Raw genomic sequence first — 13,791 nt, forward strand, 5'->3', positions numbered from 1 at the left:
TTGTGTTAAAGAATGCAATCTTCGTTAATTTGTCACACATAGCTAAAAAAATAACATTTTAAGTAATTTAACAAAATACTAATTTTATAACTGAAACAATTTTGACCTAACACAATAATATGTTTTGAAATACAAAAATCACTGTTATCAATAATTTTGACAAAAGGGTGTAACTATTATTTGTTTTTCTGATTTATAATTTACTGTTTTAAATCCTTGCCTTTTGTGCAATTTCTTAATATCGTGGTGGTATTTTGATTTCATTGTTTCGTTTTTTTTTGCGGTGGTCTTTGAAAAAAGTCATCAAATAATTTGAATTCGTTTTTCATCAAAATGGATTATGTTCTGTGTCCGTAGTTGATTTGGTTAATTGGTGAGCTTAAAGCTCAACTGTTATATACTGTGATATACACATATCGTATTACATCCTTCTTGATATTTGATACTTAGGCACAAGGACGCCCAAGATTTTTTTATCGAAATTCTTGTTAACTTCTTTTAGACCATATCACTAATTCATTGGTTTACTTTTTAATGCATTTATAAAAACGATGATTCAGTATTATTTTGCGTGTCTACATTCAATTTACAAAATTTCGAAACAAAATGGGAAGAAACTGCAACATATCAAATGCACAAAACGAGAAAAATGACGATTGTTCAATTGGCATTTACCGCAGTACCCACGATCCAGATTCTGTGAATTTTCAGCACAATAACACTCGGCCAATAAAAACCACAGAGTCTTGTTATTTGAGACCTCAGTGTTGAAAGACCGCTTCAATTGTTAGTCTCGAACGTTTGATCGGATACTTATGAAACCATTATTTTTACAAAGTGTCAGAAAGCTTAGTGAGATAGTTAACCGACTATGTACATTATGCATTCCCGCCTTCGTACAGTCATGGATAATGAGGATCGGCCATTATCACCTATTGTCAAATTATATACGGCTGTATTGTAGCGCGGTTCTATTGTCTGTGGCGTAATGTGTGTGCTTTTTTCCTCTTGCATATTATCACTGTTTGCATTTCGCATAAGATAAAGCCGAGTACTGGGCCGATTAGAGTGCACATTAAAATAGCGAACAATTGTCTCGATGACGGAATGCTTCTACTTGGAGGACTCACTCCGCACTGCAGCAGTCGCTACTCAGGTGACTCACGCAATCGAAAGTTATTGGAGCATTATAAATACAGGACTTTTCAAACTTGTTCATCAAAATAAAACCTATAAAATCTGTATAAGAGAGAAATTCATCCCACCAAATACCGTTCAGTATTCTTGGTATTTGTGTAATTTGTATAAGAGAGGAACCAAAGATCATAGGTGAAGTGATAAGCAAATATTGTAATATGATATGTATTCGGTAATTATTTGTATAAAAGGGTAGAAAATTAAACGAATACATTAAAAACATTTCTTATAGTAATACAATTATTACAGATTTTTGAAGTGAAACTTCTTTACGCGCGTCATGCAATTTCGAGGACCGGAGTAAAACCGACTCATGACCGAAACGAAAATGCGGGTACCCCCACCACCGATTAAAGTTCATTTGATCTAGTCAAAGTTTTGAAGTAACATATAAATGCTTCTTAGCTCATCCCGACAACTGGCGTTGGTGGTGTAATGGTCAGCATAGTTGCCTTCCAAGCAGTTGATCCGAGTTCGATTCTCGGCCATCGCACATTATTTTTTTGTTTTTAACGCCTTTTTCATTCAATATCTTATTTTTTAGTAGGTCAGAACATTTTTTAAAAGAAAATAATATTGCAAAATAATAAAAACACTTATCTCACTGTGATAAAACATTACTCCGCTAGAGCGCGCTTTGCGTTATTGTGTTGGATTAAAATTATTATCTAATCCGTATATTATGATAATTGTATTACATTTATTTAATTAATTTATTTATTTTGATAATATGTAATAATTTTCAAAGTTTTGAAGTAACATATAAATGCTTCTTAGCTCATCCCGACAACTGGCGTTGGTGGTGTAATGGTCAGCATAGTTGCCTTCCAAGCAGTTGATCCGAGTTCGATTCTCGGCCATCGCACATTATTTTTTTGTTTTTAACGCCTTTTTCATTCAATATCTTATTTTTTAGTAGGTCAGAACATTTTTTAAAAGAAAATAATATTGCAAAATAATAAAAACACTTATCTCACTGTGATAAAACATTACTCCGCTAGAGCGCGCTTTGCGTTATTGTGTTGGATTAAAATTATTATCTAATCCGTATATTATGATAATTGTATTACATTTATTTAATTAATTTATTTATTTTGATAATATGTAATAATTTACAGAAAAAAAAATTAAAACTATCTCCCTCTGATAAAATATCCGTTCGCTAGAGCGCACTACGCGATCTTGTGTGGGATTCTATTTCTGTACATTGAACATTATTTTTAAAAATATATTATATTTTGGGTGTGATGTAGGTAACATTATAAAACATAACAAGCTCTCATATTTTCAGAACCTACATAATATAATCAATTTATGCGGCTTTGCTTACAGTTGGTGCTCAGCGTGGTTGGCTTTCAATCAGTTAAGCGAGGTTCGATTCTCGGCTGTGGCATTTTTGAAGTGAAACCTTGTTGAGGTGGGGGAGCCGCTCACGAACGTTCTCTCTCTTCTCTTCTTTCCTCTCTCTCAGACACCAGCGAACTGCGCCACGCCAAGCATCAGCTGAAACTAGAAGTTTCACTTCTGTCTTGCGTAGGCTTGACACACCCACTTTTTTATTCCCAAAGGTACGCAGGGATAATGCAAATTAAAAAAGATAGTAATACACAGCATAAAAAAAATTAATGTGATAATTCGAAAATTTATACATAAACACAGCTAAAAACATATGAACACAGCTTACTGCCGCTTAAAGCCAATGAATCCATCTAGATTTCACGGTTGGCCCCACATTTTTTAGTTCTATAAATTTGGCACATTATGGCAAAAGATTGATCAAAACGTTTTTGCCAACTTGCCGTAATATGTCGAAAATCAGTTACAGTAATTTTCGACAACGGAGTTATGAAAAAAGTGTAAAATTTATTTACTACAGAAATATTTCCGACTCTCTAACAAGCGCTTTCTAGTCCCTACTTTTGAGAAACAGTGCAAATTGATTCATCGGGAATATCAAACCTGTTTTTAAAAAGATTAATAAATTATCAATAATTATTAGGCAACCAAAATACTAAACGAATTTATTGACCGTTTGGCATTTAAACCACATATATTCATCATTTCATTTCCCATCGATGACGTTTCATGCATCAAAAAAGGCCCTAGGACAAATTCTTCTTTCAAATACTCTTTACAAAAAAATGTTTAATATTCTGATGCTATCTTTGTTCCGCCCACGAATGGCATATTAATGTATTCATCCTTGATCTGTCAGAAGTCCAGTCAAGCTTTCTGGCCATTACCTAAAATAGTTGAAACTGCAATCCAGATCATAAGATTTGGATTTATGAAACGTAAATTGTTTATTTTCCATACCCACCCACCTCATTAGCATAGTCAGAGAAATAACAGAGTTGAAGGCAGAGCTGAATCAAGGTAAAACAACCGATATGCGGTATTCGAAGGTCGCAAGAATTGTGAAAAAGAATAAATAAAACTCGGAATTCGACAACCTTTATGCTATAAATAGAGCCACGCGTACGCGCCGGTTGACTGACGAAGTACCGCTGACGAGCTAGACCGATGGTCCTCGTGCGCAGCGCTTGGCCAATCGCAAGGTACTACAGCTCTTCATTCATTCAAATATATATTACCACAAGCAAACGACGTAGGTTTGGCATTATTTCCAGCCTTAAACATACTTTAGCACATATTATTTAGCACGCTTGTCAAGACTGTTGGAAAAACTGCAAACTGTGTCTCTATAACCTCATAATGATCAGGATGATGATCAAATCAATATCTTCGATTGTCAGAAAGGAAACGCTGATTCTGATTTTATAAGTTTTATGATATATAATTCTGCGTAGAATTAATACATCGTCATTGAAAAACGATTTGGCCTTAAACGCCATTTTTAACTGTCGATTTGGCCGTTTCTGACAGAACTTACACGGCTACCTCACGAGTCGGCCGGCCGCGTGCATTAAGAATGCGGACAAAACTTTCTGTCAACTTGCGTCGCGTATACTCGCACACTGTTGACCACTGCGGTATACCTACACATTATCACAAAACAATTGATGTTGTTTGGAAATCTGGCTAAATTTTTAACTTAGGATTTGTTGGTTTCATACCGACCCGAACGGGAATGACTTTACTGTTAACCGATGAAACTGAGGTACGTATGACGTCACGTGTACCCCGCCAAATTTCGATAGTTTTGGCGTTTTCGAAAAATGCAAACCTTGAAAATTATTTCATCTGTGATTTGTAAAAAAATTACAGATATTTAAAGTAGAAGATTTTTTTAGTTTTTTTCAATAACAGGAATTTCTTACATTATTAATAATAATTGGATAACTTGTATAGCGCCGTTTTTGTGAAAAATCACCTCGAAGGCGCTGTATATTATATTAAAACGAAAGCTTGCTTTTATGCAGTTAGGCAGATTATAAATTAATTATATTATGACTGTATAATGTAATTAGTTGTGTATTGTAATTATTTATGTATTGATTGCGTCTATATTTGTCACTCTTTGGTCACTTTCTTTTTTGTACTGTTTGTATTTCATATTATCTTATAATTTCGTATTTTTATTTTTATTTGTTTTGTATTTTTAATCTTTATTAAGATATATGAAAATTAATGAATCCCATGTCTGAGTAGATTTTTGTAATTGTTGTACCTATTCGTATATTAACTGAGTTTTTATAACTGAATTCTTCTCACGCAACCCAGTATAAATAAATAAATTATTATATCCAGTGAGAGACGGTGAATCAGAGGAAAATCAATTGTTTTACCTGTTCCCGAAACAATTTTCATAACACATTTTTTTCCGGCTCTGATTGAATTATGTAAACAAACCAATGTATTTAAATGAAAAGATCAGTCCCTTCGTGTTCCGATTATCATAATTAATTATGTATTTCAGTGTTGAATACTTTAATACTTACGATTATATTGGCACTGTAATCGTAAATTATTGACTTCACATTAAATACGGATCAGTTTCAATTTAGCTGCATTAATACCGCAGACTCAGTAACCAGTTTGTTAATAATACACGCATACATTCCGATATATCCACTAGATGTAAATAAGGCTATACTTAATAATTATTATTATTAACTTCACCGGATCAGGGCGTTTTCATTTATATAAAAATATACACTTTTTTATCAATTTCCGGTGGATGATCAGACGATTGGTAATCGAAACAGTAAGGATGCAATTAAAATATCCATAAGCTACCCAGCCTGAGTGCTCTTCAGAATTAAATACTGCTTCGGCCATAAATTGTATGTGTAATTCGCGTTCTGTAATATTTATTATTATTGAAAAACTTATTTTATTGTGCAGGTATCTTCCTAAATTTTGATTTGATGATGTGTACCAGCTTTATTAAATAAACAGTAAATTATTTAAATGTTATATTTCTTTTTTGAAACTGGTTAATAATTCTATTTAACTTAAAAAAATTTTATACGGCACAACTGACATTCAATCAGTTTTTTTTCTTATTAACTTCGGGCATACTTCTGATTCATAGCGTCATTTCAAGGAAACTGCTGCCACTCTGATGCAGTTTTTATAATTTGTAGATACACACACTTTTTTATAAACGTAAATTAAGTTTTTTTTAACAATTTGAATAACTTTTTTATAAACGTAAATTATTTTTTTTTTTAATTTTAATAATTTTTTTATAAACGTAAATTAAGTTTTTTTTAACAATTTTAATGTTTTTTTTTATTTTTTATTGCCATCAACTGTGCTGTTTGCATGATATTGTACCTAAAAAAATGTATGTTTGTATCTATTGGTTAGTTTTTAGTTACAGTTGCCTAACTTATTTGCAAAATCCGGAATGTTTTCACTGTGTATTGACCCGAACAGTTCCTTGAAAGCTACCAGGGAAAATTAAAACAATGTTTTGAAAATATCTTACTTGTAAATTCTAAACCTGCTAAAAGCATGTTTATTATAATTATTATCACTTTTTTTCAAAAGTTGTAAAATCTTTACAGTTAAGCCGGCGGCGCTCAAATACACTTTTGCACTTAGTAAAAGACAGGGATTTGTGTAACGCTTGTTTTTAGCAGATATTATTTGTTTAAACAATCACAGTAGATCTGACTCAACACACGGCATCGCTTCTGTAAAGGAAGACAATGAATATTCTGTTCCTAGGTTGACCCCGCAACCTCTTGTTGCAGAATGTCGGCAGCCGCTTTGAAACTGTTTGATGAGCTCCCTGAGAAAATATTACGTATGAAGAGATGCTTTTCTTGTCTTAGAAACATCTTTGGAATATTGGTAATCTATGACATGAAATATTACCTATGGATCATTCTCAATAGTTATTATATCAGTTCAAAGTGCAAGGTGATGGATTAGGACAATTGTAAGTTACTAAATAGATGTAGTATAATCTATATATTAGAGTTTTCTCTAGGAACAAAAAACAATTATAGCTCAGATGAATTAATTTTCTTGTTTTACAGGACCATGTTTTGAACTATGCACTTTTCCGTCTAACTTGATCGGTATCCAGCGATTGTTCATTTTGCCCATCCTCGCGTGAAATTTGTCCATTGGCATTTGCTATTATTTTTACTCGTATTTATCTAATTCTTTTTAGCATGTGTTTGTACTGATTACTATGTTTTATGGCCATAATTTTACTATTTATGTGGTTACCTTTTGCAAGTGTCGAGTATACACTATTAAACTACAATAAATAAACACGAAGACCTTTGTAATTTGATAAGGTGAATGCAAAAAAACAGCTTTTTCAGTTTTTTCATGTAAACCATTTAGGTGTGAAATATGAACACGTCTAACTTGATTTAGGAATCGTTGGCGCCGGTAAAAAAACTAATTTTATTTGTAGCACATGGAACCCACTCTTATGGTTCTACCGATTATAATCTCCCTGAGAAAAATGACTAACATCGAAAATTGCTTGTTTATCAAAAATCTCTTCAAACTATTCGTTATGCAATTAAAAACGGGATTGCGGGCCCTTAACGAATGAATTAATAGGTTTTCTAATAAACTTTTAGTAAAATACGATTGTATTATCAAGACGTCGAAACACTTTATTATTTTGTTCATAAAAATTCTAGTATTCGCATTTCGTCCAATGCAGACAAATGCAGGTGTATGAACACGTGTTCCAATATACCAGGAGTTTACTAAAAGTTAACAGAAAAACCGCCTGCAATCCCGTTTTTAACCAGATCGCCAATAATTTTAATAGATTTTTAAAAATAAATTATCATTACTCATTTTTCTCCGTGTATCTAATTATCATTTCAAAGAAAATTAACAAATCACTCCGTTAGTCTCTATTCAAATTTGTCTGTAGAGAAAGCTTGCAGATAGAGACAAAGCAGCTATTTTAAAAATTAATATGAATTTTAATTACATGGTATCCATCTCTAATAAGTATACTCAGCAATTAAGCTACTCTGGACCAAGCAAAACTTTAAATAATTTATATTTTTATTTATAATTAATGACTACACATCCAAATCATGAAAAAAACAAAGAAACAATATCTATGATCATATTCATCTCCTACATTGTTCAAACGTAAAGATGTATCCCGAACCATCGTTGTTAACATTGTAATGTTACACATCAATTATTATTTTACCGTTTTCGCCACGCGACCCGTCTGTACCGCACAGTGTGTTTCAAATAAAGTGCTCCACAATAAATTTACTATATTCTTTCATTTATTTTCACAAGGACGTTTTACCATAAAGTATACATCATTGTTTATATTTTCTGCGAATGAACTAGGGCGAGATTTATATAAAACATTATTACAATGTTTTCTATAAACTTGGTTTGGAGAATGATTGGTTTATAAATGTTTTTACATTTTGAGTAGAAAAAGAAATGATGTATTTAAGTACAGAACAAAATAAGTTTTTTCTAAACGGTTACATACTCTTATACGTCTCGGCTACATACATTCTGTAAACTATCACTAGTTTGTATATTATTTTTTAAAGGTTGGTTTTAAGGATAAGTTTTGCAATAGAAAATTTACAAAAATCTATTGCAATCATCAAAATATCAGTTGGTCGATGATTTCAATGGGGACATACTGTTTCAGTACCATTCGTAGTGTTATTTTATTATATAAAATAAAATCTTTTTCCTCGGTTTGTGTACACGGAGAAAAATAAGTATTGCTAATTTATTAAGAGTCTCTTCAAATTATGCGTAATCCGGTTAAAAACGAGATAGCAGGCCCTTGACGAATGAATTGGTTTCCTTTTAAACTTTTAGTAAAATATCAATGTATTATCACGATTTCGGAACACGTGTTCGTAAAAATCATAATATTTTCAAGGCAAATGCAAGTGCATTAACACTTTTATTAGGAATTTACAAAAGTTTATTAGGAAACGACCGTCAATCCCGTTTTAACTGGATTATCAATACATTGAAGATATTTTTGAATATAAATATTTTATAAATTTCTAATATTATTTTTTTGACTGTGTAGTAAAACAACAATATAGTAAGTACCTCTATGAATTTTATTTAGAAATTTGCAAATCGTTACATTTATATTTACCACAGCTGAATAGCTATTTTTAACGTCAAGGTTCAAAAATAATTAATATCATATCACCCTATTGACAGCTTTAATGGAAATAAACTGATTCATTTCTTGTTTATTTTACTATTGAATTTAGGAATCTAATTTCAACCTTCCTAAATAAATTCAAACCATTAGACTGTTACAAGAAGGCCGTTCAACAATCGGTCTAATTCTTTGTAAAATCATTTGTAATTTTGTGGTTTTTTTTTAGGGATCAATTTTATTCAGTTCACCTTGTGATCGAGCGCACGTTTCACGTTCACCACATTAAAGAGTTGATTGTTTAGTAAAAGACGTGGCGCAACTAAACGTTATGATATATGATGCGAGCTCAGAGCGAACATCACTGGCTCATCTCAAAAAATTCTTGAATGCCGGCGATAAATCATAGGAAACCCCCTGTTGTGAAACTGGCCTAATTTTTTCATGAAATGATGCTGTCTGAAGGTTTACAAAGTGACCAAAAGCTTTACTTATTTAGCTTTGAGAAAACTGCATTAAGGAGGCACCTTCATAGAAAACCTAATAAGCGTTTTTTTAATAATTAGTTACAATATATAATAAATTAGTTGGAAGCACGGAGAAAACTTACTGATAATAAATATTGTTAATTTATTAAAAATCTAGTTAAATTTTTCATATTCCCGTTGAAAATGGAACTGCAAGGCTTTAACTAATGAATCGACAGATTTTCTAACAAACGCGAATGTGTTATGAGGACGGCGGACCACGTGTTCGTAAAAATGCTTATATTGTGACATTTTGTCATTATAATTATCAGGAAACAGATATCTGCATGAACACGATTTGAAAAGGAAATCAATGCCAGAAAAAAAAACTTTTAACTTTGTCTAATACCTTTTTTTAATCGCGATATCTGAAAATGGATACGAATGAGCTATTGCCTACAGTCAAAAAATAAAACAAGTACCTAACTATTAAAGGTGAAGGTGTTCAAAAAACTAAACCACCCAACTCAGTAAAAAATATATTATAATGATGCTACCTACGTAACTATCAAGATTAATCACTTTCCACAATTTTGTTCTTAGTTTTCAAATGTCACTAAATCACCAATTTTGTTCTTCCTACATTAGACACACATGGCACACATGCATGTATGCATATTTGTGCCTCAATAATATTACATCGAGTTTTAGCATAATTCCATTGTTTTATTTATTTTACAGTTCCTGACTTGAAAGAAAAGATCGCATACCAAACCACAAATTGACTTTGAATGGATTACTACCAAAACACAATGTTATTTAGGTAAGTTTTTTTACAAAATTCATTATAAATACATTGTTTATCAGCAAAAACCATGTTATCACGTTCAAGATGTACTGTTTAGACATGCCTTTTGTGTAATTATGCCAGGAGATAACTTATAAGAATTTTGATGTACTCTTTTAAATATTGACATTTTGAAATTCTATCGAATCACAACTTTTCCTCACGAAATTGAAACATCGGGTAAACGAATCTCGCTAGGAGCCTGCGTCATGCATTAATTGCATTTTCACGAGACGATGAAAAAAATAACGTTTTTGAGCTGACCTAATCACAAAACTATATAGCAGAACCGGGACAAGGGTGGGGCAACTGAACTTACCACTGGTACTTACCCTACCCAATGAGCAATCAGCTTGTAAAAGAGAAATATATAAATAATCTAATAAGAAAAATACGTTTTTTAAATTAAATTTTATGATGCAATACTTGCAAGAATAGTATAATTACTAGAGAAGACCCGTGAAAAAATAACAGGATACTATGTTAGTTAATCTAGTTAGTTGGTAAATAACGCTTTCTTGAAAATGGAAAAAAAGTGTAGACCTTTAAAAAATCTGAGTCTGACTTTGTCAACATTAACAGTAAGAATTTTAAACAAGAAAAAACAATTCAAATATACAATTAATAATTTTCTGAAAATGTTCATTAAAAAAATATATGTTGAAATATTATTTAGTAGGTACGCGGGTACTCTATGACTTGTTTGAATTATTGACCGATTAGCTCCAATTTTGAAAATGTTACTTAAAATAATTGTCTATTAAAATAATGATAATTTAGGTACGCAGGTACTTTTTATTGATACATCAGCTCCAATTTTGAAAATGTTTGTTAAAAGAATTTTCTGTTCAAATATTATATTGTATGTACGCAGGTATTTTATCACTTGTCTGAATTATTGACAATCAGCCCCAATTTTAAAATGATTAAATTTTAAACAAATCTGAATTCATTGATACAGAAATACAATCGCTTATAGACTGACCCACAACCTAAGTGAGTATATTTGATTATTTTTTCTATTATTGCCCTCTTATTTTGGAGGTTGATTTTCATTAGGGCATACGTTGTACGTGTTTCAAGGGTGTAATGTTTTTAATGCATTTTCTATCTACCTACCACAGTAATTCAGAGCATTTACCTGTTTAGCAGATTGTTCCAGAGATCAATAAGTGACGGAAATGTCGAAACAAATATTGTATCATTTTTTCCATTTAAAAATAAATTACTGTTTGTCTTTTATTTAATAAAATAGAGTAGAATATCAAGTTCTATTCATTATCGGGACCTTAAGATGCACTCCTGTAATTAAAACTTTTTGTATATTTTTATTAAAAGCGGAATATTTTTTAACATTCACGTATTATTTGCTAGACGCGTTTTGGATAAGGTGACAAAATTTCTTGTTACAGCTTTGTTTATTAAGTTTATTTAACGGAGTTCCTAAGTAAATTCAAAGTGTAATATCGTGGTGAAACGTTCGCTGCATATCGAAACGCTGGATCCGTGAAATTAAATTTTTCCTCGACAATGGAAGAGTAAAAAGTCGACCACGAAGCATCATTGATGTCGTTTTATGGGTCAGATATGGCAATATTTCTCTGACACGCTTTGCAAGAAATTTTTTCTTTCATAATTTTTTTAAGGCACTTTCAATTTGAAATTGCAAGAAAATTTAAGATCTAACAATACGCATTCTTGCGAAGTATGACGCAAATTTGGTTTATATCAATAATAAATTATTGTTGGTAGCGTTACCTTATAGGACATTCTTTTCGTAAGCACGTTCATCTAGCATAGTTAACCCCTTACTAAAAAACGTGTTTTTAATTTTAAACTGATAAACAATCATTTTTTATATTAGCTTCACACCGGAGGTCCTGAGGAATTAAAAAATCCTTCAGTACCTTTGTCATCTTTGGGGATGCTGCGGAGCGGAAGTTCTGGGAAGTAAATGGTATGAGGGGTGGGTAGGAATCTAGGACGCGTCCAAGAGTGACGGAAGTATGAATCCATCCCTCTCACTGCGGTGCAAGACAATGGGTTTAAAGAGTCCGGCTGGATAGGTCAAAAGGTCAACCAGTCTCTCCCGATCCGACCTGCCACGCAGTAGGTGGGCAAAAGCATCCGCCGCCAAGACCTAGACAAACCTCACCCAATCAACACGGGCACCCCTGCTAAGTCACCAAACGTAGTGAAAAAAAACTGTTATTAGTAAAGCCCTAAGAGTTTACTGACCTAAAAATTAATTATATGTATGGTATTTTATGAATAGTACGAATTTCTCTATTTGAACGAATTTTGATACAAATCTCCCGATTCGTACTTAATATATCGTATTTATAAGTTGTGTTAAGAAGGGAACACCATAAAAACAGTCAAAATGCTTTCGTAAATGATACTACATTTTAACACAGAATTTCTCTTTTCACTGGATTGAGAACAAAATCTAAAAAAAAATGATAGCCAATATAGAAAATGGAACAATTCGTCACCCATTTAAATAATCCATAAATACTCATCTAGATTCATAATTACATTGATTATCATCAAATGATTAATTTGTGTTACTGGGTCAATTATTCCAGTCTGATCAAAAATGTCCAAATAAAATAAAATAAAAATAAAATAAAAAATAAAATGTCGAGAAAAACGATTCTTCTCCAAATACCTACTATTTCTCGTTGTTTTTTTTATGACCGTCTTGCGATAATTTTTCTTCGTGCGGACAGAAGAAAAAAAAAGAAAATCGCCGTCAGACGGTGCTAGTAAGTGAAACGCACGACGAATCGCTTCTTGTTCAAATACCGGCGTTTCGCAGTAGTTTTTCTCATTGATTTCTTCCACTCACCGCTTGGCAAACACGTTTCGTAAGGGATATCTTTACGCGTAATTTACCTTCGAATTAAACCGATTGACAATGCGTATTCGGGGACTGGTAACACTGATGACGCCACAACAATGGTTGATTGCTGAATCAATACATTGTTTATTGCGACTGTCAGAGCGCAGCGAAATGACCATTGCTTTGTTGAAAGGCGGACGAAATATTTACAAATTTCTGCAATACCCCATGCATAGGTACTCATTGCTTTACGGGGGAGTAGCAGCTCGCCCGTAATATTTTATCCAACTGCTGTGAAAACTCGGAAATATCAACCCTAAGGAAAAAAATTAAATAGATTTAATGTCACGTGTGCATATCAATTATCGTTGCAAGAGTTACAATAGCCTGATTAAATGAACTTTTTCATATGCTGTGATTTTTTATACGAATGTTAAGAAAATATTATCGTTCGTTATATTACTACTGAGTAAGAAAATTTGTCAGCTTTTTAGGAAATCATGATTATTCTATTTTGGCTAAGGGTAGTAACAATTACATTGATTGCCTTTTACCATAAATAACGTAAATATTTAGGATATTTAGGGTATATGAATAACTATCTTACTGCGTTTAATAGACGAAAATTTTGTCACAACATATTTATAACGTTTAAGAAGAATGATATGTCTAATAACTAACGAAACACAGAGTAAATAAAACTTCTTAAGATTAGCAGAAAAACATGTTTTTTCTCCTCACGGGAATTCCCCGAACGTAGACATTAGGTACAATAAAAAATGCTCTGTAATCAGCTTTTTTGATTTACGAATTATTATATCTGCATTTAAAGGTTTTCTATTACGTTGTTAAATAACTGCATTTACTCACATCAAATAAG

The 13,791-nt window shown here is 32.1% G+C and overlaps 1 protein-coding gene across 2 annotated transcripts in view; it reads left to right on the top strand.

Annotated features, from left to right (window-relative positions):
• The window catches only part of LOC149426207 (uncharacterized), a 176,412-nt gene that overhangs the window by 46,469 nt on the left and 116,152 nt on the right, over positions 1-13,791 (top strand). For both annotated transcript variants that reach the window (XM_089636009.1, XM_089636003.1), the window contains exon 2: positions 9,961-10,042. The gene's annotated coding sequence lies outside the window, so the exon portion shown is untranslated. The remainder of the gene's footprint in view (positions 1-9,960; positions 10,043-13,791) is intronic.

Source organism: Hesperophylax consimilis, chromosome 1 (assembly GCF_061612785.1).
Source record: "Hesperophylax consimilis isolate HC1 chromosome 1, BYU_Hcon_1.0, whole genome shotgun sequence".
Taxonomy (NCBI): Eukaryota; Metazoa; Arthropoda; class Insecta; order Trichoptera; family Limnephilidae; genus Hesperophylax; species Hesperophylax consimilis.